Source organism: Eurosta solidaginis, chromosome 2, assembly GCF_040869045.1.
Source record: "Eurosta solidaginis isolate ZX-2024a chromosome 2, ASM4086904v1, whole genome shotgun sequence".
NCBI classification, from domain to species: Eukaryota; Metazoa; Arthropoda; class Insecta; order Diptera; family Tephritidae; genus Eurosta; species Eurosta solidaginis.
Genome location: NC_090320.1, coordinates 242,024,630 through 242,052,116, shown reverse-complemented (window position 1 = coordinate 242,052,116; position 27,487 = coordinate 242,024,630). Strand labels below are relative to the sequence as shown.

The 27,487-nt window shown below is 37.4% G+C and overlaps 1 protein-coding gene across 28 annotated transcripts in view; it reads left to right on the top strand.

Moving 5' to 3' along the window:
* Positions 1-296: 296 nt before the first annotated feature.
* The window catches only part of aop (anterior open), a 164,986-nt gene continuing 137,795 nt past the window's right edge, over positions 297-27,487 (top strand). Inside the window, exons 1-4 of one of the 28 annotated variants that reach the window (XM_067767406.1) lie at positions 297-617; positions 997-1,512; positions 1,740-2,513; positions 3,217-4,298. The gene's annotated coding sequence lies outside the window, so the exon portion shown is untranslated. Of the gene's footprint in view, positions 1,543-1,739; positions 2,525-3,173; positions 4,299-27,487 lie in introns of all 28 variants that reach the window. The other 27 variants (XM_067767404.1, XM_067767402.1, XM_067767411.1 and 24 more) reach the window with 27 other exon arrangements.

Here is a 27,487-nt window from a genome sequence, read left to right as displayed (position 1 = left end):
TCATTGACTTTAAATCGTTCCGGTGGGTTTTAATCGACATCAACAGCAATCACAGTCGAGCGCCCTATCCGCTTGTAAGTATATTAAATAGTTTACCCACTTAAAGTGCCTTGATATGATTTTTTGGAGTACATCGAATCAAATTCCCTGATCCCATAGTACATTATGCGCGTCTCTCTTTCAGTACTCTTTTGTGCACACTGCCACTTAGCCAAAACAAACGACAGGCAACCCTGTTCATGTGCTGCGGCGCTTTTGCCGCTTTTTGCTTTTTAAGTGATTATGTGAGACTTTAGAAAATGTATTGTTGTTATTTGTTATTTGCCTGGCGTGCGGTACGGTTGTTGTATGAAATGACGTCGGGTTAAGATAATAAACATTTTCTATTAAATAAATAATTTCATTTTATTTGAGTGAGTGATATAGTTCAACTTTATAAATAAATGAAAAAAAAAAAACTAAACGCGCGAAAAAGAGTAAGAAAAGAAGACAACTTTTGGACTTGACAATTAACATTTTTGCAACAATAAAGTGTATGTGTTAAATATTTTATTGCGAATTGTTGACTATATATGAAACAAAGATTAAACGAAAAATGCAAAAGTATAAACAAATAGGTATGTAATAAAATGCGCATAAAAACAGAACTACAAGAAAAAGAGAAAACTGTATATTAAACAAGTTATAGCATGCATGAAAATAAAAATAGCGGAAAGTACCGGTTGCGGATACGGATGCGGATGTAAATGTGGTGGCGTGTGTAAGTAGCGCAGACAGCAACATACGCGAAATCTGGAACAAAAACAACAAAACAATGCCAAAGGCAATAATAAGTGAGCAAATTGACATTTCTTATAAGAAATAATGCAAAGAAATACTTTAATACAAAGAGAACAAAAATAAAAACAACAACAGTTTCAAAGTGTATGACTCAACGTCGAAAGCGTGTGGTTTATTATTTCGTCGATAATTATTTGTATTGCTTTTTTTTGACAGATAGGAAATAGCTAAGCAAAGCAAATACAACAAAAAAAATTTAAACTATGAGCGTGTATGTATGTAAGCGTGCCATGCAGGTATGTCAAATAAACTGAACGTCTGTGCTAGCAGCCGAGTGCTTTTGTAAAGAATTAGCAAGCGGGAATATCAGAAAACAATGTTAAAGCAATATGAGAGTGGAAAATAAAGCGGCGTGAATGTGAATTTAGAATTTTTCGGCAACATTATTTGGTTGGCATATTTCTGCTTAAAATAAGTTTGCAAATATTTCATTTTGACAGCTCACAAAGCATGAGCAAATACAAACCAAAAAGCAAAAGAAACAGCTAAGAGGAAGCAATAAATAAATAAAGTATGTACCTAATTTATTGATAAATGAACGTTTATCGTTCCAAGTAATTGGGTGTATGCGGCGAACAGAGCAGATGATCACACATCGCAACGGCATCGCAAGCACGCTGTGTGGAAGAGTTCAAGCGCTTAACGAGGCAGTTGGAGTGGGCAGCAGTGAACGTTAAAGCTGGAGACATTGGTGCTTTATCGGTAACCGTATCGGTAACCTTATAACAGCTGATTCGACCAACCTTATGAGAATCAATGCAATCGATTATTGGTGCCGCTAAGGTCGTAACCGTATCGTAGCCAACCAATTGGGTTTTGGTTTCCGTCGTAACGATAAACAGCTGATTACGTTAGGGATACGGATACAGCGATACGACATACGGCACCAATGACTCCAGCTTAAGACACTAAGCGCATATTTGAGGTTAAATAGGCAAATAAGTGAAAGAAAAGTTAGTAGAAGAAGATCAATTCAATAATAAGTAAATGGATTTAAAAAGAATAAATTTATTCTAAATAAAACAAATTCAACATAATAACAGAGGAAAAGAACTAAGTATAAGAAGTATTACAAGAAAGTAAGGAATCAAAATAAAAAACAAGTAAGTCTAAACTAAATAAAAAGCAAAAACGGAACAAGAAAAGAGAAGGAGGGGAGAAGAAAGAAAGAGAGGAAAGAAAGGACAAAACGAAGTACGCACATGGAAGTGCAACGCATTTATTGAGTTCACATCCACCACGCGCCGCACGCCCACTGCCCTCTATGCATTTAGTACGCCACGAACAGCTGCAAGTCGCATGTGATTGATTTTTTTTTGTTAAACGACAACAATAGCAACAAATAAAAAAAAACAAATGTAAAGAGCATAAGCCCTGACATTGTTGCTGTAATAAGCATAACAGTAAGCAAAAACACTGGTAAAAGTAGAACGCCAAGTGAATGTAAAAAATATATAAGTAGAATGAACACGCCAATAAGGAAGTGATTTCAAGCAACAGGAGGAAGCCACCCTTCAAGCGATAGAAGGAAGCCAACCTGAACGTGAATTCAAATTCGCGTATGTTAGTTGAGGCATTTTGAAGTGAGAATAAGAAAAAAAAACATAAGATAAAAAGTACGAAAAGAAAGTTGCATAGTACAATAGCAGAACTCTGTACTTAAATTTTCGAAGGTAGAAAAGCGGTAATGCAGTAGTCGCTTACAAATTAGAACCTTTAGTAATTAGAATGTCCAGAAATTAGAATCAACTTTTTCAATACATTACACGATCTGAAATTAGAATCGAAAATTCGGTTAGAATCGAAGCGGTTAGCCCCAGAACTTGATGTGGCGCCATCTGCAATAACCTATATCAACTCGAATAAACCATAAATTTTAAACGCTGTTTCTAATACATATCATGAAGCTCACAAAAAATCATTGCACATAGCTGAATATTAGTTATGAAGTTTTTATTTCAATTTCAGCTTTTTTAATGTGTTTCTGTCGATCTTTTATGTATTTTTATTGAAAAAATATATTTTATGTAATTGGAGTTTTTGTTTTTTGGATCTTTTTTTTGATTTACCGTATATATACACATGTGTATATTTAATAAAAGAAAACATGTGATATGTATTGTACTTCATCGTTATCTTATATTTTCTAGTTTTTATGAATAAAATTAAATAAGACAAAATTTTGTTGTAGTTTTTTAGTTCAAATTGACTTAATTTTTAAGGTTTTATACAATTAAAAACATCACAAAAAACATTATACAATTAGAATCACCCTAAAATCAAAGTGGTTATAATTTGTGAGCGTCTACTGTACTAAGCAAATCCGCTTATAGCAAAAAAAAATTAAATTGATTGTATGAGGTACAACATTTATAGACGGAATAATAGCAGAACTTTATAACAACTTGAGCTGATAATAAAACACAACAACAAATAACAGAATATAAAAAGAAAAAATATTTCATATCGGACGAAAGCGGTTTATTGTATGTTTGTGTAAGAAAAGATATAAATAAACTACGCTGAAGATATATGAAAAATAGAGCAAAAACAATAACAAAAATAAACTCAAGTGAAAAAGGGAAACAAAAAAACTAAATAATAATAAACAGCGCAAATCGAGCGTCAGCAACAAACCAACTCACACACACATACACACTGGACATGATAGCAAATAGAGTGTGAGTATGTATGCATATAAAAATAAGAATGAATAAATAAAAAAAAGTTACAAAAAATAAATAAAAAGAGGAAGTAGCAACGAAACTATATACAACAATATTTCAAAAGAACTTCGAAAAGAGCAGGAAAGAGAAAGGCATTTAAAATCCAACTGACAGTCAAACGAACAAATAAATAAACAAACGGAAAGAACCCAAAGGCGGAAAGCAAGGAAACGCAATCGCATAAGTGCTGAAGTACACAGGCAAGAAGACAAACAAATAGACAATCAAGCAAGCGAAATAAACCAAGAAAAAACACACCTTACAGCCCGTCTAGCCGTCACAAAGCTATCCAGCTACAGTATCAGAACATTGGTTAGCTTAAGTTGAAAGCAGAAGACATCAAAAACAGCTTGGCACAAAATAAGTCAGCTATATAAGTCAAGCCGGCCCTGTATTATTTATGTATGTAGGTACAATACAGCAGTGTTCTGGATCTGGATATATCCGCTTCCGCATTGTGTTTGGCTTCGTTTGCGCTTTGTATTTCATTGTATCACGGTTCGTTACATTCGTTGTGGTTGTTTTTTTGCTTTTGGTCTTTTGGAATTTTGATTTTTTTGCAACTAAGACAGTGATGACCAACAAGTCAACAACTCAGCAATTGTGTCTTACTTGCTGTTGGTGGTAGTGATGGACATCGTATTGCCGCTAGTACAAAATCATTTTTGATTGCAGTAGAGCAGGCTCAATTCAAAGAGAATCCCGTTGGAGGGATATTAAGTGGAGTATCTGGTAAGTAATATAATGCATTTGCAAACATACATACATATGTACCTAGTAGGATAAAAGTATAGGGTTAGAAATATCAATACTGCAAGCCTCTAGAAATGAAATTACAGCACTAAGTTGGAAATTTATTATTCTAATATTAAGCATAAACAGTCGCCGATTGTTTCAGGTATAGTAGCTGTAAATCCGACTGCTTTGCATTGGTGCAAGCTAGTCTTCCAGCATGTTTTCATATAAAATATCCTTTATTTATCAAATTCATGCATGAAGGTTGGTTTAAATTATTTTTCGATTAAGTCAGCTCATTTCTACTTTTCATCGATTTTTTTCCTTTAGATATGCCAAGATACGCTCACACTAACTTTATTTGCAAAAACTTGCCAACAATTTATTCACAACTGAATCTGGTATGCCTGAAAACTAGAATTGAGGGAGACTGTCATCATGGTCATAGTGTACATTGTTTGGTAGTGGTTTTAAATCAAAGCTCCCTTTAAAACCGACTGTTGCTGGGCTTTTAGGAATTATTATCGCATATCGTGACTTTTATTGTCGAGGTAACTAACTGTTCACTTCTGCTCGAAAAGTTCTTAATTCATACACTTAGAGAAAAATCGTCCTAAAACGAACGAAACAAGTTCAAGATTAAGAACATTTGTTGACGAAAGTATGTTAAGTACGTTTTTTCTTAACTCGTGACCGATTGCGCTTGTTATATATACTCAGCTGAGCAGAGCTCACAGAGTATATTAACTTTGTTCGCATAACGGTAATCCGTAACGGCATAAACTAATCGAGATAGATATAGACTTTTATATATCAAAATGATCTGGGCGAAAAAAGAAATTTATTTAGCCATGTCCGTCCGTCCGTCTGTCCGTCCGTAAACACGATAACTTGAGTAAATGTTGAGGTATCGTGATGAAATTTGGTATGTAGGTTCCTGGGCACTCATCTCAGATCGCTCTTTAAAATGAACAAAATCGGACAATAACTACGCCCACTTTTTCGATATCGAAAATTTCGAAAAACCGAAAAAGTGTGATAATTCATTACCAAAGACGGACAAAGTGATGAAACTTTGTAGGTGAGTTGAACTTATGACGCAGAATAGAAAATTTGTAAAGTTTTGGACAATGAGCGTGGCACCGCCCACTTTTGAAAGAAGGTAATTTGGCAGTCGTTGCAGATATCATGATGAAATTTGGCAAGAGCGTTACACCTATTCCTATATGTGTGCTAAATACAAATTAGCAAAATCGGATGACGAAGACGCCCACTTAAAAAAAAAAAATTGTTTAAGTCAAATTATAACAAAAAATTGAATATGTTTACAGTATAAAAGTAAATTATGTCAATATTCAACTACAGTAATGATAGTGTGCAACCAAATACAAAAAAAAAAAAAAGAGAATATGAAAATGGGCGTGGCTCCGCTGTTTTTCATTTAATTAGTCTAGAATACTTTTAATGCCATAAGTCGAACAAAAATTAACCAATCCTTGTGAAATTTAGTAGGGGAATATATTCTGACGATAACTGGTTTCTGTGAAAATGGACGAAATCGGTTAAAGCCACGCCCAGTTTTATACACAGTCGACCGTCTGTCCTTCCGCTCGACCCTTAACACGATAACTTGAGCAAAAATCGATTTATGTCTACCAAACTTAGTTCACGTACTTATCTGAACTCACTTTATCTTGGTATATAAAATGGCCGAAATCCGACTATGACCACGCCCACTTTTTCGATATCGAAAAAAGCCATAATTCTATACCAAATATGAAAAAAGGGATGAAACATTGGAATTGGATTGGTTTATTGACGCAAAATATAACTTTGAAAAAAACTTTGTAAAATGGGTGTGACACCTTCCATATTAAGTAGAATAAAATGAAAAAGTCCTTCAAGGCGAAATCAAAAGCCCTTGGAATCTTGCCAGGAATACTGTTCGTGGAATTACATATATAAATAAATTAGCGGTACCCGACAGATGATCTTCTGGGTCACCTTGGTCCACATTTTGGTCGATATCTCGAAAACGCCTTCACAAATACAACTAAGGGTCACTCCCTTTTAAAACCCTCATTAATACCTTAAATTTAATACTCATATCGTACAAACACATTGTAGAGTCACCCCTGGTCACCTTTATGGAGATATCTCGAAAAGGCGTCCACCTATAGAATTATGGCCGACTCCCTTTAAAAATACTCAGCAACACCTTTCATCTGATTACCACATCGTACAAACAAAGTCTAGATTCACCCCTGGTCCACCTTTATGGAGATATCTCGAAAAGGCGTCCACCTATAGAAGTAAGGCCAACTGCCTTTTAAAATACTCATTACCACCTTTTATTTGATTCCCATATCGTACAAACACATTCTAGAGTCACCCCTGGTCCACCTTTATGGCGATATCTCGAAAAGGCGTCGACCTATAGAACTAAGGCCCACTACCTTTTAAAATACTCATTAACGCCTTTCATTTGATCCCAAATCGTACAAGCACCCCTGGTCCACCTTAATGACGATATCCTGAAATGGTGTCCACCTATAGTACTATGGCCCACTCCCTTTTAGAATTATCTTTAATACCTTCCATTTGATACCCATGTCATACAAACACATTCCAGGGTTACCCTACGTTCATTTTCCTACATGGTGATTTTCCCTTATTTTGTCTCCAAAGCTCTCAGCTGAGTATTTTTATGTTCGGTTACACCCGAACTTAGCCTTCCTTACTTGTTTTAAGATAAGTTTTTCCAAGCACATTTTCATATTTTATGACCAATTTGGTATTGATGTGTGAACCTTCTGTGCTCATTTAAACCAAACCCCACGTAGGGTTTGATTAATATCAATTCAAGAACGGTTTGTGGTTGATCATTGGTGGGAGTGGGAAGGTACTATTTATTTATTATTAATAAATGGTTTTTTTTGTCATTAATAAAAAATGTTAATAACAAAACAACTATTATTAATATGGAAAAGGTTAAAAAAAACGCATAATATGCATCTTTTCATACGAACTATATATACATATATATCAGATATCAGACAAGAAGTACCCGATTCAAAATTAGCAACGGTCTCGGTTTTGGTGGAAACTTCATACCATACGGGATAATGCCCATGCTAAGTCGACTCGTTAAATGAAAAATGTGAAAAAAATATAATAGAAGCCATGTCTAGTCACCAGTAGGCTATTAAATAGTTGTCCTATATATGATTCGAACGTCTTTGGCTACAGTTACCAGGGCTTCTTTTCTTGCTTCAATGTCATGCTGAGTATATACCGGATGAAGAGTGGAAAAGCTGTAAATTTACGGGCTTCGATTAGACTCAGATTTTGAGTTGCGAACCTGCTAACATCAATCATCTAGTATCTACAGCAATTACTTTTTATAGAAGAAAAAGTGGAAGAATAGTTTATGCAAAGCAATAGACAGGCAAACTTTATAACATTCATGTATAGTGAGTGGTACGAGTTTCCCTTGTCAGACTTGGAAGGCAAACTTGTTTTCTCTTTGTGCCCTCTCAGTGTCATTTATTGTTCGCAGAAATTTCCACAAGGGTCGAGTTTGAACAGATTATGCTACAAGCTAAAAGAAATAAAATAAAAGCAGAGATAGTCTTTGCAAAAATTAATATAATATCCTCATATGTTTTGACAGAGCAGCTCTGAGATCCTCTAGAAATATATATGTATGTATGTATACACTTGTTAAGGCTTCACACCCTTATTGTTTTATCTACCATATTGCCATATAAAATTTGTGTTATCTTATTTTCTCAACAAATCAATAGTAGGGCAAATCCCATAGTTACAATATTTATGATTATAAAAAAAAAACAATAGCCACAACACTGCCATAACAAGCGCTGATCACTTACCATATTGCGATCAATAATTGCTGACTTGCAATTGCCATTCTCGAGAAAAAAAAACAAGATTTTAAAGTACAAATGTAAATAAAATAAGTGCGCCAGTGTGCTCGAGTACAACAAAAAAAAAAATGCTATTGTTGAGCGTGTTTGTAAATGCATGTAGATTAGGGTGGCTACAAGAAATCAATTTTAGATTTTCCGTTGTGGCACCTCGATGAAATATGCCAATAGATTAGAAAATGATACATACAACGTTTCAGGCCAATCTGAGTCAAGTTCCTGGCATAAGTGGTTTCACTTTTACTGACGAAACACTAAAATTGTTTCTGAAAAATCGCTGTTTTTCCTAACTTTGACCTCAATGAGGCACTTTTTAACATTATCGGATTGGCCTGAAACTTTTCAATAATCATTTTCTGATCTATTTGCATATTTTAGGAGGGTGCCCCGAAAGATAGACTTACTTACTTACTTACTTACTTAATTGGCGCTTAACCGTCTAAACGGTTATGGCTGTCCAACAAGGCGCGCCAGTCGCTCCTTCGCTCCGCCAACCGGCACCAATTGGTCACACCAAGGGAGTATAAATCGTTTTCCACCTGGCCCTTCCAACGGAGTGAGGGCCGCCCTCTACCTCTGATTCCATAGGCGGGTTCCGATAGAAACACTTTCTTGGCCGGAGCAGCATCTTTCATTCGCATAACATGGCCTAGCCAGCGCAGCCGCTGCATTTGAATTCTGGACTATGTTGATGTCTGCGTATAGCTCGTACAGCTCATCATTAAATTTTCTTCGGTACTCGCCATCGCCAACGCGTAGAGGTCCATAAATCTTTCGAAGAACTTTTCTCCCGAACACTCCCAAAGCCGCTTCATCTGCTGTTGTCATGGTCCATGCTTCTGCCCATATAGCAGGACGGGTACGATAAGTGACTTGTAGAGTATGATTTTCGTTCGCCGAGAGAGGACTTTACTTTTCAATTGCCTACCTAGTCCAAAGTAGCATTTATTGGCAAGATTGATTCTTCGCTGGATTTCAGTGCTGATGTTGTTGCTAGTGTTGATGCTGGTTCCTAAATAAACGAAGTCTTTTATTATTTCAAAACTATGGCTGCCAACAGTAGCGTGGTTGCCAAGGCGCATATGCGCGGACTCTTTGCTCGATGACAGCAGGTACTTCGTTTTGTTCTCATTCACCATCAAACCCATCTTTACCCGAAAGATACAACAAAAATTAAAATTCACCATATAACTTGTAACCACCCTAATGTAGATTCTATGGACATGTGTGTTTAGCGAAAAAAAAATTATTTCCTTATGTACTCGGAAAAGCTCACAGTAGTCTTATCACTAATGGCGTAAGATCAATAAAAATAATAAAAAATATATTTCTGCCAAAACATTAATAAAAAAATTTTAACAAGTAAGGAAGGCTAAGTTCGGGTGTAACCGAACACTACATACTCAGTTGAGAGCTGTGGAGATAAAGTAAGGGAAATCACCATGTTGTAAAAGGAACCTAGAGTAACCCTGGAATGTGTTTGTATGACATGTGTATCGAATGGAAGGTATTAAAGAGTATTTTAAGAGGAAGTGGGCCATAGATCTATAGATGGACGCCATTTAGGGATATCGCCATAAAGGTGGACCAGGCCTGACTCTAGAATGTGTTTGTACGATATGGGTATCAAATGAAATGTGCTAATGATAATTTTAAAAGGGAGTGGGCCTAAGTTCTATAGGTGGACGTCTTTTCGAGATATCGCTATAAAGGTGGACCAGGGGTGACTCTAGAATTTATTTTGTACGATATGGGTATCAAATGAAAGGTGTTAATGAGTATTTTAAAAGGGCGTGGGCCTTAGTTCTATAGGTGGATGCCTTTTCGAGATATCGACATAAAGCTGGACCAGGGGTGAACTCTAGAATTTGTTTATACGATATGGGTATCAAATGAAAGGTGTTAATGAGTATTTTAAAAAGGCGTGGGCCTTAGTTCTATAGGTGGATGCCTTTTCGAGATATCGCCATAAAGGTGGGCCAGGGGTGACTCTAGAATTTTTTTGTACGATATGGGTATCAAATGAAAGGTGTTAATGAGTATTTTAAAAGGGAGTGGGCCTTAGTTCTATAGGTGGATGCCTTTTCGAGATATCGCCATAAAGGTGGGCCAGGGGTGACTCTAGAATTTTTTTTGTACGATATGGGTATCAAATGAAAGGTGTTAATGAGTATTTTAAAAGGGCGTGGGCCTTAGTTCTATAGGTGGATGCCTTTTCGAGATATCGACATAAAGCTGGACCAGGGGTGAACTCTAGAATTTGTTTATACGATATGGGTATCAAATGAAAGGTGTTAATGAGTATTTTAAAAGGGCGTGGGCCTTAGTTCTATAGGTGGATACCTTTTCGAGATATCGACATAAAGCTGGACCAGGGGTGAACTCTAGAATTTGTTTATACGATATGGGTATCAAATGAAAGGTGTTAATGAGTATTTTAAAAAGGCGTGGGCCTTAGTTCTATAGGTGGACGCCTTTTCGAGATATCGACATAAAGGTGGACCAGGGGTGACTCTAGAATTTGTTTGTACGAATGGGTATCAAATGAAAGGTGTTAATGAGTATTTTAAAAAGGAGTGGGCCTTAGTTCTATATGTGAACGCCTTTTCGAGATATCGCCATAAACGTGGACCAGGGGTGACTCTAGAATGTGTTTGTACGATATGGGTATCAAATTAAAGGTATTAATGAGGGTTTTAAAAGGGAGTGGCCCTTAGTTGTATGTGTGAAGGCGTTTTCGCGATATCTACCAAAATGTGGACCAGGGTGATCCAGAACATCATCTGTCGGGTACCGCTAGTTTATTTATATATGTAATACCACGTACAGTATTCCTTCCAAGATTCCAAGGGCTTTTGATTTCGCCCTGCAAAACTTTTTCATTTTCTTCTACTTAATATGGTACGTGTCACACCCATTTTACCAAGTTTTTTTCTAAAGTTGTATAATGCGTCAATAGACCAATACAATTACCATGTTTCATCCCTTTTTTCGTATTTGGTATATAATTATGGCATTTTTTTCATTTTTCGTAATTTTCGATATCGAAAAAGTGGGCGTGGTCATAGTCGGATTTCGGCCATTTTTTACACCAATACAAAGTGAGTTCAGATAAATACGTAAACTGAGTTTAGTAAAGATATATAGATTTTTGCTCAAGTTATCGTGTTAACGGCCGAGCGGAAGGACAGACGGTCGACTGTGTATAAAAACTGGGCGTGGCTTCAACCGATTTCGCCCTTTTTCACAGAAAACAGTTATCGTCCTAGAAGCTAAGCCTCTACCAAATTTCACAAGGATTGGTTAATTTTTGTTCGACTTATGGCATTACAAGCATCCTAGACAAATTAAATGAAAAAGGGCGGAGCCACGCCCATTTTGAAATTTTCTTTTATTTTTGTATTTTGTTGCACCATATCATTACTGGAGTTGAATGTTGGCATAATTTACTTATATGCTGTAAAGGTATTAACTTTTCTTTTAAAATTTGAATTAAAAATAAATTTTTTTAAAAAGTGGGCGTGGTCGTCCTCCGATTTTGCTAATTTTTATTAAGCAGACATAAAGTAATAAGAGTAACGTTCCTGCCAAATTTCATCATGATATCTTCAACGACTGCCAAATTACAGCTTGCAAAACTTCTAAATTACCTTCATTTAAAAGTGTGCGGTGCCACACCCATTATCCAAAATTTTACTAGTTTTCTATTTTGCGTCATAAGCTCAACTCACCTACCAAGTTTCATCGCTTAATGCATATTTGGTAGTGAATTATCGCACTTTTTCTATTTTTCGAAATTTTCGATATCGAAAAAGTGGGCGTGGTTATTGTCCGATATCGTTCATTTTAAATAGCGATCTGAGATGAGTGCCCAGGAACCTACGTACCAAATTTCATCAAGATACCTCAAAATTTACTCAAGTTATCGTGTTAACGGGCAGACGGACGGACGGACGGACGGACATGGCTCAATCGAATTTTTTTTCGATACTGATGATTTTGATATATGGAAGTCTATATCTATCTCGATTCCTTTATACCTGTACAACCAACCGTTATGCAATCAAAGTTAATATACTCTGTGAGCTCTGCTCAACTGAGTATAAAAAATAAAACAATTGATCGCCGCAGTTTGTGCTTTGTCCGCGAATAATCGAGTTTTGTTGTATATATTTCAGGGTTCGTCTCGGTTACGATTTTTATAAAAACAAAAAAATCAATAAAATTTAAATACTTGATGCGATTTACTTCCAAATAGATTAATGCCGGGTTTTTAGAAAAAAAAAATAAAATCTGTTATAAATTTGCGTACCCACTTCTGCTTGTGAATATCATCCTATCTCGGCTTCGGCTACGAAAATGCCCTTTCTCATCACACTCTGAATATTGTAATGAACTTTTGGGTGAGTTCCTGATAATTATGCATCTTCTGATAACATTCGCAACGCTGAACTGTAGAATAAATAACCCCAATATTCAGTATTGCAAAATGGTCTTTATTTAGACTACTTTGTGAGTAGTACTTCACAATTATACTTCACAACTAAAAGCGAGTTTAAATCAAACTGATTACTGATTCCTCAGCTTGCGCTGATTTTATACCCTCAGTTACCACGGTCGCCCATTTCTCTTTAGGTTTAGATGTTTCACGAGCATGCCGTCTAGAAAAGTTGTATCTCATGCTTGGTTATTTATCTAAATACATGTATATCTGCAGTTTATGCTTTTCTTCTACCCATATGCGTGTGTATGGGTGAGTAACAACTTTTGCTCTGAGCTGCCGCCTACATATATGTATGTGAAATAATCTCTCTGCTTCAAGCTGCTGGGTATCTGAATGGAATACTCTTCGTTGCCTTGTACATAAGTGTGGGTGCTTGCTTTAATGTGTGCATGTACATAAGTGTGGCTGCTTGCTGTTGTGGTTGTTCTGATTATTTACTAACAGCATATTGATGCTAATATTCGCCATAATATCATAATTTTTTTTGTAAACGCTCTAATTCAACAATTTGCAAAATCGTCATATGTCAGAACTTTTCTTGAATTCGTATCCTTATTTCAGCTTAAAATATATTGAATTTATACTGACAAAAAGTGCTTTTGAAGCAAATTATTAACCTCAACCGATTTCTAAAATAGAGCGCTATTTAAAAAATTCTAAAACAGAAGAGGAACAAAAATCTTTGCACTGAGATGTCGAACACATAGGGAAAGTCCTGTTGTTGGTTTTCCACAATCGAATTTCGTCAAAAATAATATTTATAATAAAAAGTAAGCAAACATTTCTTTGAATTTACGATGTAAGATACAATTTTAACTTTACCCAAAAGCATTTAAGGAAAAAAACAAGTAAGGGAGGCTAAGTTCGGGTGTAACCGAACATTACATACTCAGCTGAGAGCTTTGGAGACAAAATAAGGGAAAATCACTATATAGGAAAATGAACCTAGGGTAACCCTGGAATGTGTTTGTATGACATGGGTATCAAATGGAAGGTATCAAAGAGTATTTTAAAAGAGAGTGGGCCATAGATCTATAGGTGGACGCCATTTCGGGATATCGCCATAAAGGTGGACCAGGGGTGACTCTAGAATGTGTTTGTACGATATGGGTACCAAATGAAAGGTGTTAGCGATTATTTAAAAGGGAGTGGGCCTTAGTTCCATAGGTGGACGCCTTTTCGAGATATCGCCATAAAGGTGGACCAGGGGTGACTCTAAAATGTGTTTGTACGATATGGGAATCAAATGAAAGGTGTTAATGAGTATTTTAAAAGGGAGTAATCCTTAGTTCCATAGGTGGACGCCGTTTCGATATATCGTTATAAAGGCGAACCAGGGGTGACTCTAGAATTTGTTTGTACGATATGGGTATCAAATAAAAGGTGTTAATGAGTATTTTAAAAGGAAGTGGGACTTAGTTCTATAGGTGGGCGCCTTTTCGAGATATCGCCATAAAGGTGGACCAGGAGTGACACTAGAATGTGTTTGTACGATATGGGTACCAAATTAAAGGTATTAATGAAGGTTTTGAAAGGGAGTGGCCCTTAGTTGTATATGTGGAGCCATCAATAAAACAATCCAATTACCATGTTTCATCCCTTTTTTCATATTTGGTATAGAATTATGGCAGTTTTTTCATTTTTCGAAATTTTCGATATCGAAAAAGTGGGCGTGGTCATATTCGAATTTTCGCGCATTTTTAACACCAAGATAAAGTGAGTTCAGATAAGTACGTGAACTAAGTTTAGTAAAGATACATCGATTTTTGCTCAAGTTATCGTGTTAACGGCCGAGCGGAAGGTCAGACGGCCGACTGTGTATACAAACTGGTCGTGGCTTCAACCGATTTCGCCCATTTTCACAGAAAACTGTTATCGTCATAGAGGCTTTGCCCTTACCAAATTTCATAAGGATTGGTAAATTTTTGTACGCCTTATGGCATTAAAAGTATTCTACTACTATACTGTAAAGATATTGAATTTTTTCTTAAAATTTGCCTTAAACAATTTTTTTTTTAAGTGGGCGTGTTCTTCATCCGATTTTGCTAATTTTTATTAAGCACACATACAGTAATAGGAGTAATTTTCCTGCCAAATTTCATCATGATATCTTCAACGAATGCCAAATTACAGCTTCCAAAACTTTGAAATTACCTTTTAAAAGTGGGCGGGGCCACGCCCATTGTCCAAAATTTTACTAATTTTCGATTCTGCGTCATAAGTTCAACCCACCTACCAAGTTTCATCGCTTTATCCGAATTTGGTAATGAATTATTGCGCTTTTTCAATTTTTCGAAATTTTCGATATCAAAAAAGTGGGCGTGGTTATAGTCCGATATCGTTCATTTTAAATTTCGATCTGAGATGACTGCCCGGGAACCCACATACCAAATTTCATCAAGATACCTCAAAATTTACTCAAGTTATCGTGTTAACGGACAGACGGATGGACGGACATGGCTCAATCAAATTTTTTTCGATACTGATGATTTTGATATATGGAAGTCTATATCTATCTCGATTCCTTTATACCTGTACAACTGTTATCCAATCAAAGTTAATATACTCTATGTGCAAAGCACGCTGAGATTGTGACATCTTTAAAGAAATTAAAAAAATTTTATTAGAAAAATGAAATTACAAATTTTTTAATGAATTTTTTGCATTTATGTTAAATTTCAACAGTAACTTTTTCGAGCTTTTAAGAGAATTTGAAAATGTAATGGAAAAATATAGAAATTTATGCACTTCTTGAATTTTTACTTTGCAAAAAAACTCATAATCGGTCCCTGGTAATATAATTTTTTTTAATATACATATGTACGTGTGTTTGTACAATATTTACGAGCAAAATTCGTCTATTTAAGTACATATGGACGCTGATATAAATAAATTAATATTTGTGTCTGTGTGTGTGCTAAGCAAAACCCGCCAACACCTGATCGTGCACTATTCACTTGCTTGCTTATTGTGTGACTGCCAGACGCCAGCTGCCAACAACTAAAAAATGTTGAAATCACTATGCGCTGTTCGCCTTCCTGCTTGCTTTGCTCCTTCAACCCTTCCGCCCACTGAGAACTTCTTGCGCTAATGTCGACGTTGACGTCGCGCAAGATTAAAACGGGTCAGTAGCAGTGAAGCGAAGTGTAGGGGGTGGTTAAGGCGGCAAGACATGGTACGGCAGGCAGTTGTATGCTAAATTTGCTGTCGCAAATTTTTTCTTTCTTTACTGTTTTTTTGATTCTGGCCGTCGTTTACGCCACTGTTTGCTGCCCACAACTTAAGTTGAGCAAAACATTCACAAACACACACACAAACACATGCCAGAAAAGAAAAGCACAACTAAAGAAACAGAAACAGAAGCGAGGCAAAGCATATACAATAAATTAAATTCACTTCCGCATTGCTCCACAAATACAGCAACAACAACATTTACTACAGCGATGACGGCAACGTAAGAGCAAACGAATGAAATCGGCAATAAAAAAAAACATGTTCAGCATAGTAAAAAAAAAAACGTAGTCATTGTGGCGAAAATTGCTGGCCGGGGTTCGTGTTTGTGGTACAACAGGGTGGATCGAATTTTTATACTCAGTTGAGCAGAGCTCACAGAGTATATTAAGTTTGATTGGATAACGGTTGGTTGTACAGGTATAAAGGAATCGAGATAGATATAGACTTCCATATATCAAAATCATCAGGATCGAAAAAAAATTTGATTGAGCCATGTCCGTCCGTCCGTCCGTTAACACGATAACTTGAGTAAATTTTGAGGTATCTTGATGAAATTTGGTATGTAGGTTCCTGAGCACTCATCTCAGATCGCTATTTAAAATGAACGATATCGGACTATAACCACGCCCACTTTTTCGATATCGAAAATTTCGAAAAACCGAAAAAGTACAATAATTCATTACCAAAGACAGATAAAGCGATGAAACTTGGTAGGTGGGTTGCACTTATGACGAAGAATAGAAAATTAGTAAAATTTTGGACAATGGGTGCCACGCAAGGTAATTTAAAAGTTTTGCAAGCTGCAATTTGCCAGTCGTTGAAGATATCATGATGAAATTTGGCAGGAACGTTACTCCTATTACTATATGTAAGCTTAATAAAAATAAGCAAAATCGGAGAAGTAAAATTTTAACAAAAAATTTAATATCTTTACAGTATATAAGTAAATTATGTCAACATTCAACTCTAGTAATGACATGGTGCAACAAAATACAAAAAATAAAGAAAATTTCAAAATGGAGGTGGCTCCGCCCTTTTTCATTTAGTTTGTCTAGGACACTTTTAATGTCATAAGTCGAACAAAAATTTCCCAATCCTTTTGAAATTTGGTAGGGACATAGATTTTATGACGTTAACTGTTTTCTGTGAAAATGGGCGAAATCGGTTGAAGCCAAGCCCTGTTTTTATACACAGTCGTTCGTCTGTCCTTCCGCATGGCCGTTAACACGATAACTTGAGCAAAAATCGAAATATCTTTACTGAACTTAGTTCACGTACTTATCTGAACTCACTTTATTTTGGTATAAAAAATGAACGAAATCTGACTATGACCACGCCCACTTTTTCGATATCGAAATTTACGAAAAATGAAAAAAAATGCCATAATTCTATACCAAATACGAAAAAAGGGATGAAACATGGTAATTGCATTGGTTTATTGACGCGAAATATAACTTTAGAAAAAACTTTGTAAAATGGTTGTGACACCTACCATATTAGGTAGAAGAAAATGAAAAAGTTCTGCAGGGCGAAATAAAACACCCTTGAAATCTTGGCAGGTATTACATATATAAATAAATTAGCGGTATCCAACAGATGATGTTCTGGGTCACCCTGATCCACATTTTGGTCGATATCTGGAAAACGCCTTCACATATACAACTACCACCACTCCCTTTTAAAAGCCTCATTAACACCTTTCATTTGATACCCATATTGTACAAACACATTCTAGAGTCACCCCTGGTCCACCTTTTTGGCGATATCTCGAAAAGGCGTCCACCTATAGAACTAAGCCCCACACCCTTTTCAAATACTCATTAACACATTTCGTTTGATTCCCATATTGTACAAACGCATTACAGAGTCACCCCGGGTCCACCTTTATGGCGATATCCCGAAAAGGCGTCGACCTATAGAACTAAGGCCCACTCCCTTTTAAAATGCTCATTAACCCCTTTCATTTGATACCCATATCGTACAAACAAATTCTAGGGTCACCCCTGGTACACCTTTATGGCGATATCTCGAAACGGCGTCTACCTATACAACTACCACCACTCCCTTTTAAAACCCTCATTAATACCTTTAATTTGATACCCATATCGTACAAACACATTCTACAGTCACCCCTGGTCCACCTTTATGGCGATATCTCGAAAAGGCGTTAACCTATAGAACTAAGCCCACTCCCTTTTAAAATACTCATTAACACCTTTCGTTTGATACCCATATTGTACAACCGCATTCTAGAGTCACCCCTGGTCCACCTTTATACCGATATCTCGAAAAGTCGACCACATATACAACTACCACCACTCCCTTTTAAAACCCTCATTAATACCTTTAATTTGATACCCATATCGTACAAACACATTCTAGAGTCACCCCTGGTCCACCTTTATGGCGATATCTCGAAAAGGCGTTAACCTATAAAACTAAGCCCCACGCCCTTTTAAAATACTCATTAACACCTTTTGTTTGATGGCCATATTGTACAAATACATTCTAGAGTCACCCCTGGTCCACCTTTATGGCGATATCTCGAAAAGGCGTCCACCTATAGATCTAAGGCCCACTCCTTTATAATACTCATTAACACCTTTCGTTTGATAGCCATATTGTACAAACGCATTCTAGAGTCACCCCTGGTCCACCTTTATGCCGATACCCCGAAAAGGCGACCACCTATACAACTACCACCACTCCCTTTGAAAACCCTCATTAATACCTTTAATTTGATACCCATATCGTACAAACACATTCTAGAGTCACCCCTGGTCCACCTTTATGGCGATATCTCGAAAAGGCGTCCACCTATAGAACTAAGCCCCACGCCCTTTTAAAATACTCATTAACACCTTTCGTTTGATACCCATATTGTACAAACGCATTCTAGGGTCACCCCTGGTCCACTTTTATGCCGATATCTCGAAAAGGCGACCACCTATACAACTACCACCACTCCCTTTTAAAACCCTCATTAATACCTTTAATTTGATAGCCATTTCGTACAAACACATTCTAGAGTCACCCCTGCTCCACCTTTATGGCGATAGCTCGAAAAGGCGTCCACCTAAAGAACTAAGACCCACGCCCTTTTAAAATACTCATTAACACCTTTCGTTTAATACCCATATTTTACAAACGCATTCTAGAGTCACCCCTGGTCCACCTTTATGCCGATATGTCGAAAAGGCGACCACCTATACAACTACCACCACTCCCTTTTAAAACCCTCATTAATACCTTTAATTTGATACCCATATCGTACAAACATATTCTAGAGTCACCCCGGTCCACCTTAATGGCGATATCTCGAAAAGGCGTCCACCTATAGAACTAAACCCCACGCCCTTTTGAAATAATCATTAACACCTTTCGTTTGAAACCCATATTGTACAAACGCATTCTAGAGTCACCCCTGGTCCACCTTTATGGCGGTATCTCGAAAAGGCGTCCACCTATAGAACTAAGGCCCACTCCCTTTTAAAATGCTCATTAACACCTTTCATTTGATACCCATATCGTACAAACAAATTCTAGAGTCAACCCTGAATCCCTTGTCAAATAGCTTTTCGAGACAAATCGATTACGATATTGTGCCATCTTCAGTGTAATTTTTCTAACATTGAACGACTTGATAGAAGACGGTTAGGTTAGGTTGAACTGGCCCGTCAATAGAGACCTCATATAGACTGAATGTGTACATAGTGTTACTAGAATCTGTTTGACGACCAAGCTGAAGAACCGCAGTCAGGTGCCAGAACATATTCACCCTTATCGCGAGTTTTATTTTCACCCGAAAATATTCACAGTTTTTGTTCACCCTATGGCAGAGGGTGGCGAAACAATTTTTCATGTTCGAAAAAGATTTCACCTTATCGGCAACTCTTTCTTCGGGCGAAATGAACAGCGGGGAAACCAAAATTTGTTCACTTATATTTTACAGGCGAACGAGAGGAAAACAAAATGTAATTAATTTTTTGTTTTGTAATTGGATACTCTTATAATTATATGTACTTCTATTATTAGAAATAAATCAATAAATAATGCACAATCGGAAGCTGAGTGGAAAAAAGTGAAATTCCTGTATTGCTAAGTATGTAAATTATATTTTTTCATAACGTATCAGTCGGCCAAGTTATCCATTGTGGACAAAGCAACGGTTCCAAAATGTTGATCACCTCACTGAAACAAGATTATCTAAGACCCACTTCATGGTCCTTTCCAACGCTTTTTTCCTATGCAAAAAAAACGAAAACATTTACCCAACTTTACAATTGGTGGAACTCCAAATTTTTGCTTCAATGGTGGCAAGGAGTTGGTAAGAATAACTAGCAAATATTAGAATGCCAGCTTGTTTAGCTTGTAATATTGGCGAAAGCTAATTGAAAAAAATTAACTTGTTATTCAAAAGTGCTGAAAATAGTAATTTTTAGCTTACAGTGAATCATTTAGCTCCAAAGGGTTAGAATTGTCCCTTAATTGCCTCCAAATCGCTTTCACATATATATTCGCCTCGCGCTCAATCAGTACCAGCCTAAGGCAATACTAAACATTATTTTATTAATTTTTTATTTATATTTTTGTTGTATTTTAAGGAAATATATGCTTGGTTACAAAATTTACACTGCCAATTTGCAATAGAGCATCAGCTGTTTCGAAGTGAACTTTTGTTCGCCCGAAATTGCCGATAGGCGGAAAAAGTTCACCCAAACAAGAGAAGTGAAGGCGAACACTTTTCCGCGTGAACTTCGCGATAAGGGTGATTGTAACGAATTTTTGGAAATTCCGCTTATTTCAAACCTTCTGCCAACGTTCGAGTCACTAAACTGTTGAGTAAATCACTCCAATATTCAGTTTTACAGTATGGTCTTTATTTAGTCTACTTGGGAGTAGTACAATTATACTCCAATATCACGTACTTCACAGAGCGTGTTTAAACTGATTACTGATTGTTCAGCTTGCTCTGGCTTTATACTCTCCGTTGCTTCGTTCGCATATTTCTCCAAAGGTCTAGACGTTTCACCTTCTAGAACTCTTGTATCTTCTGCTTGGTAATTAGTTATATGAGTACATGTATATTTGTAGTTTATAGCCATATGCGTGTGTATGTGTGAGTAACTACTTCGGCAGATGACCCCATGTGTGTGTGTGAGAGATCTCTTCGTTGCCTTGTACATAAGTGGCGCTAGCTTTAATGTGTACATGTATATACGAGTGGCTGCTTCATGTTTTTATTGTTGCGTGATTATTTACTAACAGCCCAGTGATGTCAACATTCGCCTCAATATGTTATAGAATAACTCCGTCCTCTTGGCAAATACTAGCAGTTTTCTAGGACCTGACTTAATTGCTGCCTCGAGATCTGCTGCCCCTAATAGCTGGAGCCTTGACCTGGCGAGCGCAGGACATGACCGCAAACGTGCTCAACCGTTTCTTCCTGCAGCTCACACTTCCTACAATTGCTGTTACTGACGAGGCCTAACTTATAAGTATGTAACGCCAGAAGGCAGTGTCCAGTCAGTATGCCCATCGTGAGCCATAAGTTTGCTCTCTTCAGAGATATGCCCCCTTTTGTGAGTATAATATCGGAGAAATTTTGCAGCCCCGCGCTTTTGTCCCCGCCTTTCCTGCTTGATGGATCATATGCAACTCCTGTCTCCTTTTGATTTTCTCCAAACGGATTGGCTCAACGAGTGTTGCACCCTCCTATGCCAACACATCGTCCTTTTCGTTACCTTCTATCCCTTTATGACTCATGCAACCCGCTGCAGTAATCTGGCAGTCTGTAGGATCTACTTATTTCTGGGTCGACACAGTAAGCAGCAGACCCAACCCCTTAATAATATGAAAGGCCAAGGGGGGGGGGGGGGGGGGGGAATTTAGCAGCACCATTTTCGAACCATCCTAATGTTTGTATGTAGTATGTATATATACACGCATAGGGCTAGAAACTATTAAGTATAATTTTAAGTCAAGAAAAAATGCACCGCGTAACTCACTTGTACACTTTGAGCAATACAAAATTAAAAGCACAAAAAAACTTAAGTACAAACATCAATTAATTTATGGGTTTGCCGCATGCGCCCGCCTTAAACACTTAATCGTGGTAGTCGGTTGGATGGGCGCGGCTATTTGGAGATTCGGTCAAATGGAATGAAGATCGGACGTTGAGAGACGGTCGCACAGTTGGGTCGTTTGATCAGTCAAGTGATCAGTTGATAGGAAATTCTAGCAGCGGGCAACTCAGTCGAGAATGGAGACCAATAAAAAAATGTTGCTGCGGGGTTGGGCGGTGCTAGTTTTTAAGGAACTAGAACTATGTGTATATTTGCTTATGCATGTATATGACTCGTCCCATGCATGTGCATGCCTACATATATATGTTGGCATTCTCTAATCGTCTTTAATTGTATACTACTTGGGACAGTGTTCAGTTTTGTGAAAAACTGTTGTGAGAAAATATAGATTTTACTTCCCAGCCATTTTTTCGATTGAGTTCTTATGAGGATCGCAAGGCACAAAAAGAGACCATTATAGAATGTTAGCTTTCACCTGAACTGTAAACAGTATAGGGAAGTGTGTCTTAGTCTACAGTTTGTATCCCAGTCAAAATCAACTTAATCCAATGACAATGTATTCTCCTTAATACGAAAAATACGGATAAGGCAAATTTGGCTTTGCAAAATGTAAAGGCATAGTAGTCTGAGGAGGTGGGACGCCGAAGAGCCGTGCCGTAAGAAGCACATTAATACTGCGCTCCTAAATATTATAAGGGGTGCTTCAAAGACTTTACGTCCGGGCAGTCAGAAGCGGCCTTGGCGTAATTTCTTGTAAAACGGAGCTGACACTGTTTACTAACAAAAACAAACTAGGGCAGTTTTGACTGTCCTCCCTAAATGGTACTACCCTCACTTTGTTTAAGAGTTTCAAGTATCTGAATTGTCATCAGAAGCTGAGGTCTAAATCCCAAACTGATGATGTGGCTATTACTCAGATAGCCAAGCAACCCTAATGTCGCTTAATTCGCTCATCACTTCGGCTAAGGCCGTCGGCAGTTGTAAGCGGCAATGAACTTTTAGAGCAGGGGCACTGCTGGATGCTGCGGAGGCGGTTGAGATGCCTCATCCACTCACATTAAACAAAAGAAATATTCGTAGCAGATTAAAAGAGTTACGAGTCTCCAAAAGAGGTGCTACTAAATAGGTCAAGGAAAGACATTTTTAGGATCACTGCCACAAACACAGGACACTGGCCGCTTGGTCTGCAAGCTGAGAGAATGGGGATCCCTTTTAACAGTATTTGCAGAACCTGCGGCGAGGAGGGCGGTCAAGAAATGGTCGCGCGCCAACTGTGTGAATGTCATGCTCTAACACACAATAGATTTCTTACTAAGGGCAGTTATGTAGAGCCGGAACTTAGGGAAGTATCTAAATGGTCTGTAAAAAATATCAGTGGGTATATTTTCCGCACCAAATGGTTCGAACGGAGTAATGTTCATCAAAATGGCACTTGGTTGCTACTGGGATCTTTGCTATCCATGCGACACTGCAACCAACCAACCAATTTCACTTCTAAAGGAATGCTTGCTATGCATTATCATCAGAGCCAACTGTGGACTACCTAAACTCAATAAGAGAGTATTCGTGACGTTGTGAATATATCCAAGCTATTAACGTATGCATTTAGAATATTGCTCTCATTCATGGAATCACAAATTTAGAGATTTTGCCATCTACTGAATCTCACCGCTGCCGGGCACGTCGTTATAACCTGACACCTAGATAATTTAGATCGTAAAGTAGTTCGATAAAGACGCGATCTTGGTCAACCATTCACCGACCACCTTCGGCCGCACGGTTGCTAATAAAGCAGCCAAACCTGCGGAAAGTTTGCGATATTGACAATGCCTCGTTTGATATGAATCAGGTACTTGCGTCTTATGTTAATACCCCGATCTTCTGGAGAACAATTTCATAGGACCACGTCAAACTTTATAGATGGTCCTATATAATCTTTCTGTAAGGAACGTCTGATGAAGGGGACTGCGCTTTATTGGGTCCTACACCTTCTGACCTTTTACTGTTCTACGCCTAGTCCCCATACCATTACGAAAACTCTTCCCCTCAACATAATGCAAAAATGGTTTTTATGAGACTACTTTGAAAGTACTTCACAATAACACTTAACTTCACAACCAATAGCGTGCTTAAATCAAACTGATTACTGACTACTCTGCTTTCGCTGCTTTTATACTCTCTATTGTCTCGTCGACCCATTTCTCCTAAGGTCTAGTAACTTCGCGAAATTCATACTTGGTTAGCCATATATGTACATGTATATTTGTAGTTAATAGTCTCTCGCATTATGCGAGTCGCATAGCCATATGCGTGTGTATATGTGAGTACTACTTCGGCTGATGATTAAATCTTTGTGTGAGTTATTCCTTCGTTGCCTTGTATGTATTTGGTAAATGATGATTAATGTGTTTATGTAGCTTGCTTTAATGTTTTTGTTGTTGTGCATCTACTTAGTAACAGCTTAGAGATGGTAATATTCGTCACAATATTTTAGGGCCTTTCATATCCACTAGTAATATATTGTTGATAGCTCCTTCGATGCCAAAAAAAGGTGGCAAACCAAAATTCTTATTGTTCTAGTGAGTCTTCCATCCGCATGTAGATACTTACATTCCTTTAGACAGTTTATTTCAGTAAATATTGCGATGTCATCATGAGAGCAAAGTCATCAGCGTGGGATATGCCTACCATAGTTTCCCTACATCGGTTTAATTTATGCTATTTGTCAGCAACTACTTTTTCAGGGTATAAATACTATTTTCTCTTTATATTTAGTGTTAGATTGAGGTGAGATCGCATGATCGAACTCATGATACACTGAACTAAAAGTGAGCACGTGGGTAGAATTCTAAAGTTCTTTATATTTAGACGTTAGGCCGGACAATGTAGTAGATCTCATTATTCGAAATCTATCAGCGCTACTATAGCAACTTATTTCTTATTCTAATTCATACATAACAATCGCAACACTTACCCACTGTACCCAGACATGCATCCATGCGAACGCTACGTAACGCCAACTCAACGACCGCAACCAAAACTCAATCTCGACAAAGTAAGTACCTACCACATAAAAATAAGAGGGCAAACGAATAAAGTAGGAAATAAAATATTGAGCAACAGTGCAATTGCAGATGATGGTGGTTGGTGATTACATAGACAGTGGGGGGTTAGGACACCTAAAGAAAACGGCGCTGCAGCGGTCACAAAGTCTACAATAAGAAGAGAATACGGAAAACGATCAATGCATAGAGGAGTAAATAAAAAAATCATACATAAATATGTACATATACAAGTTTGTGAACAAATGCTGAAGAGGTATGAAAGTGTAAGATCGGGTAGATTCGAATATTATATACCCAGCTGTAAAAAATAATAATAAATGAAATATAACAGTCATAGTCCCGATTTTTATAACACTGACAAGATATAATTCCGGCATCAGTTTATCAGTATTCTTTAATACAATATCCTAGTTTCCGAAAATTTCGATAGCGAAAAGTAGGTTTGGTATAAGTCTGATTTTGCCGCCTTTCTTAATTTGACCATACAACATTCCAGGTTGAAAGTTCTATATAGGCATTACAATCGGCCATAAAAACTTTTTTTTTACAGTGGGCGTGGTCACCAAATCGATTTTAGTAATTGTTCCGATCCTACTAGCTCTGGAACAAACATTCTGCCAAATTTCAAAGAGATATCTGAAATTTCGAATTGCCTGAAAAGTCAAACTGTTAGCTAAGTTTCTTCAGTTTATTCTAATTCGTCAATCAATTATGCCAGTTTTTCATTTTATGGAAGTTTACGATTTCGAAGTAGTGGGTGTGGCTATAGTACGCTATTGCCCATTTATAGACTGGATTCAGAAAAAGTATACCAGAATTGGTAATGATATTATAAGGTTTTTTCAAGTTATCATGATAAAGGACGGACGGCCAGGCAGACGGATATCATGAATCAGACATGAATCAATTGAAACCTTTTTGACACTGTCAATCTTGATACAAAGCAGTTCCTACCGTGGGATTTCAGTGACCAGCTAAAGTTACAATCATTTATAAGAGCGTACTATTGCTAGCGTATGCTGATGATATTGATATCATTGGTCTTAACAAATGTGGCGCAAGTTAGGTCTGCTTTGGATTGAATAAAGGGTCGAAAAAAAGTGGGTCATGTGATGAACGAGGACAAGACGAAGAACTTGCGTCTTGGTAGGCATGCCATCGCTGACAGATATAAACTCGAAATGTGAGGTTTTCGCTTAACTAGGAACCTGAAAACAATGTAAGCTTAGAAAGGAAGCGAAACGGACCTTTTATACTTTTTATTCTAAGTCCTATTTTGATCTGAACAGGCAATTGAAAACTAAAGCCCACTCTCGACGAACAAAGTGTCTCGTCATACCTCTCATGGAGGTTGGCTGTGTCAGCAGAGGATGGGATAACCACCAAAGTAATAAGGGGAAAATTTCACCGGAAGATTTCTGGGTGGTACTCGTGATACCAAGGTGTGTATAGAAATAGCTTTAATAATGAGCCATATTAAAACATTTTTTTCTAAGCGGGGTCTCCGCTCTGAAGTACTTTGCCAAACACTACGAATGTATGTCTACCAAGAAAAGATTCTCAGTAAATATGCCTCTGCCTTGCAGCAGTCGTCAGAAATTGGCATAAAACACGTAGCTACCGTCCCGCTCGACCTAAATATCCTCAGACGAAAATCGCGTCCCAAGCACCAAGGGCTGTTATCGGAGGTGATTCAATGATGAGCATGGAGACATCAAAATAGTTCAACGCCAACTTTGTTGTTTAGATCATGTTTTGCGAATGAAAAAATGCATTCCGGCTTAGAAGGTATATCAGCAGGAAGGATGGACCACTTGGTCTTTCTTTGGGGTACTCGATTGACGTCAGTTATGACGAGACAGGAATGATGAAAAGCCTCTCACTGTCTCGATAACTTACTATCAAATTTATAATATGCTAGGTATAAGCAGAGCTGGGTATAAAATAAAATAATCTTGCATAAACATACGAAGTAATTTGTGGTTACACGATGAGGGTTCACTCTCGAAACACCTTACACTTGTCAAATGACTTCTTTCATAAGCTATGAGCATTTGTACTTGTATAACATGCAGCTTAGAGAATAAATGCGATCTATGAGAGCAAAGCTGAGCAGAAGAAACTTGTTTCGGAAAAGACGGCATATAACTACGTAAGCGCTCTGTTACATTTCGAAGAAAAATACGAGAAATGAGAGTACGTGAGTGAGTGTTCAGACGCTTATGCAGCAAAAAAGTTTAATGCTGCGCTGAGCACAAGTGAACGCGGCGTCAGAGTGAGCTCACTTTTAGTGATGACTCATATTAAAGAAATTATAAACAAAGATTTTTTGCCACACCAAGAAGTTTGC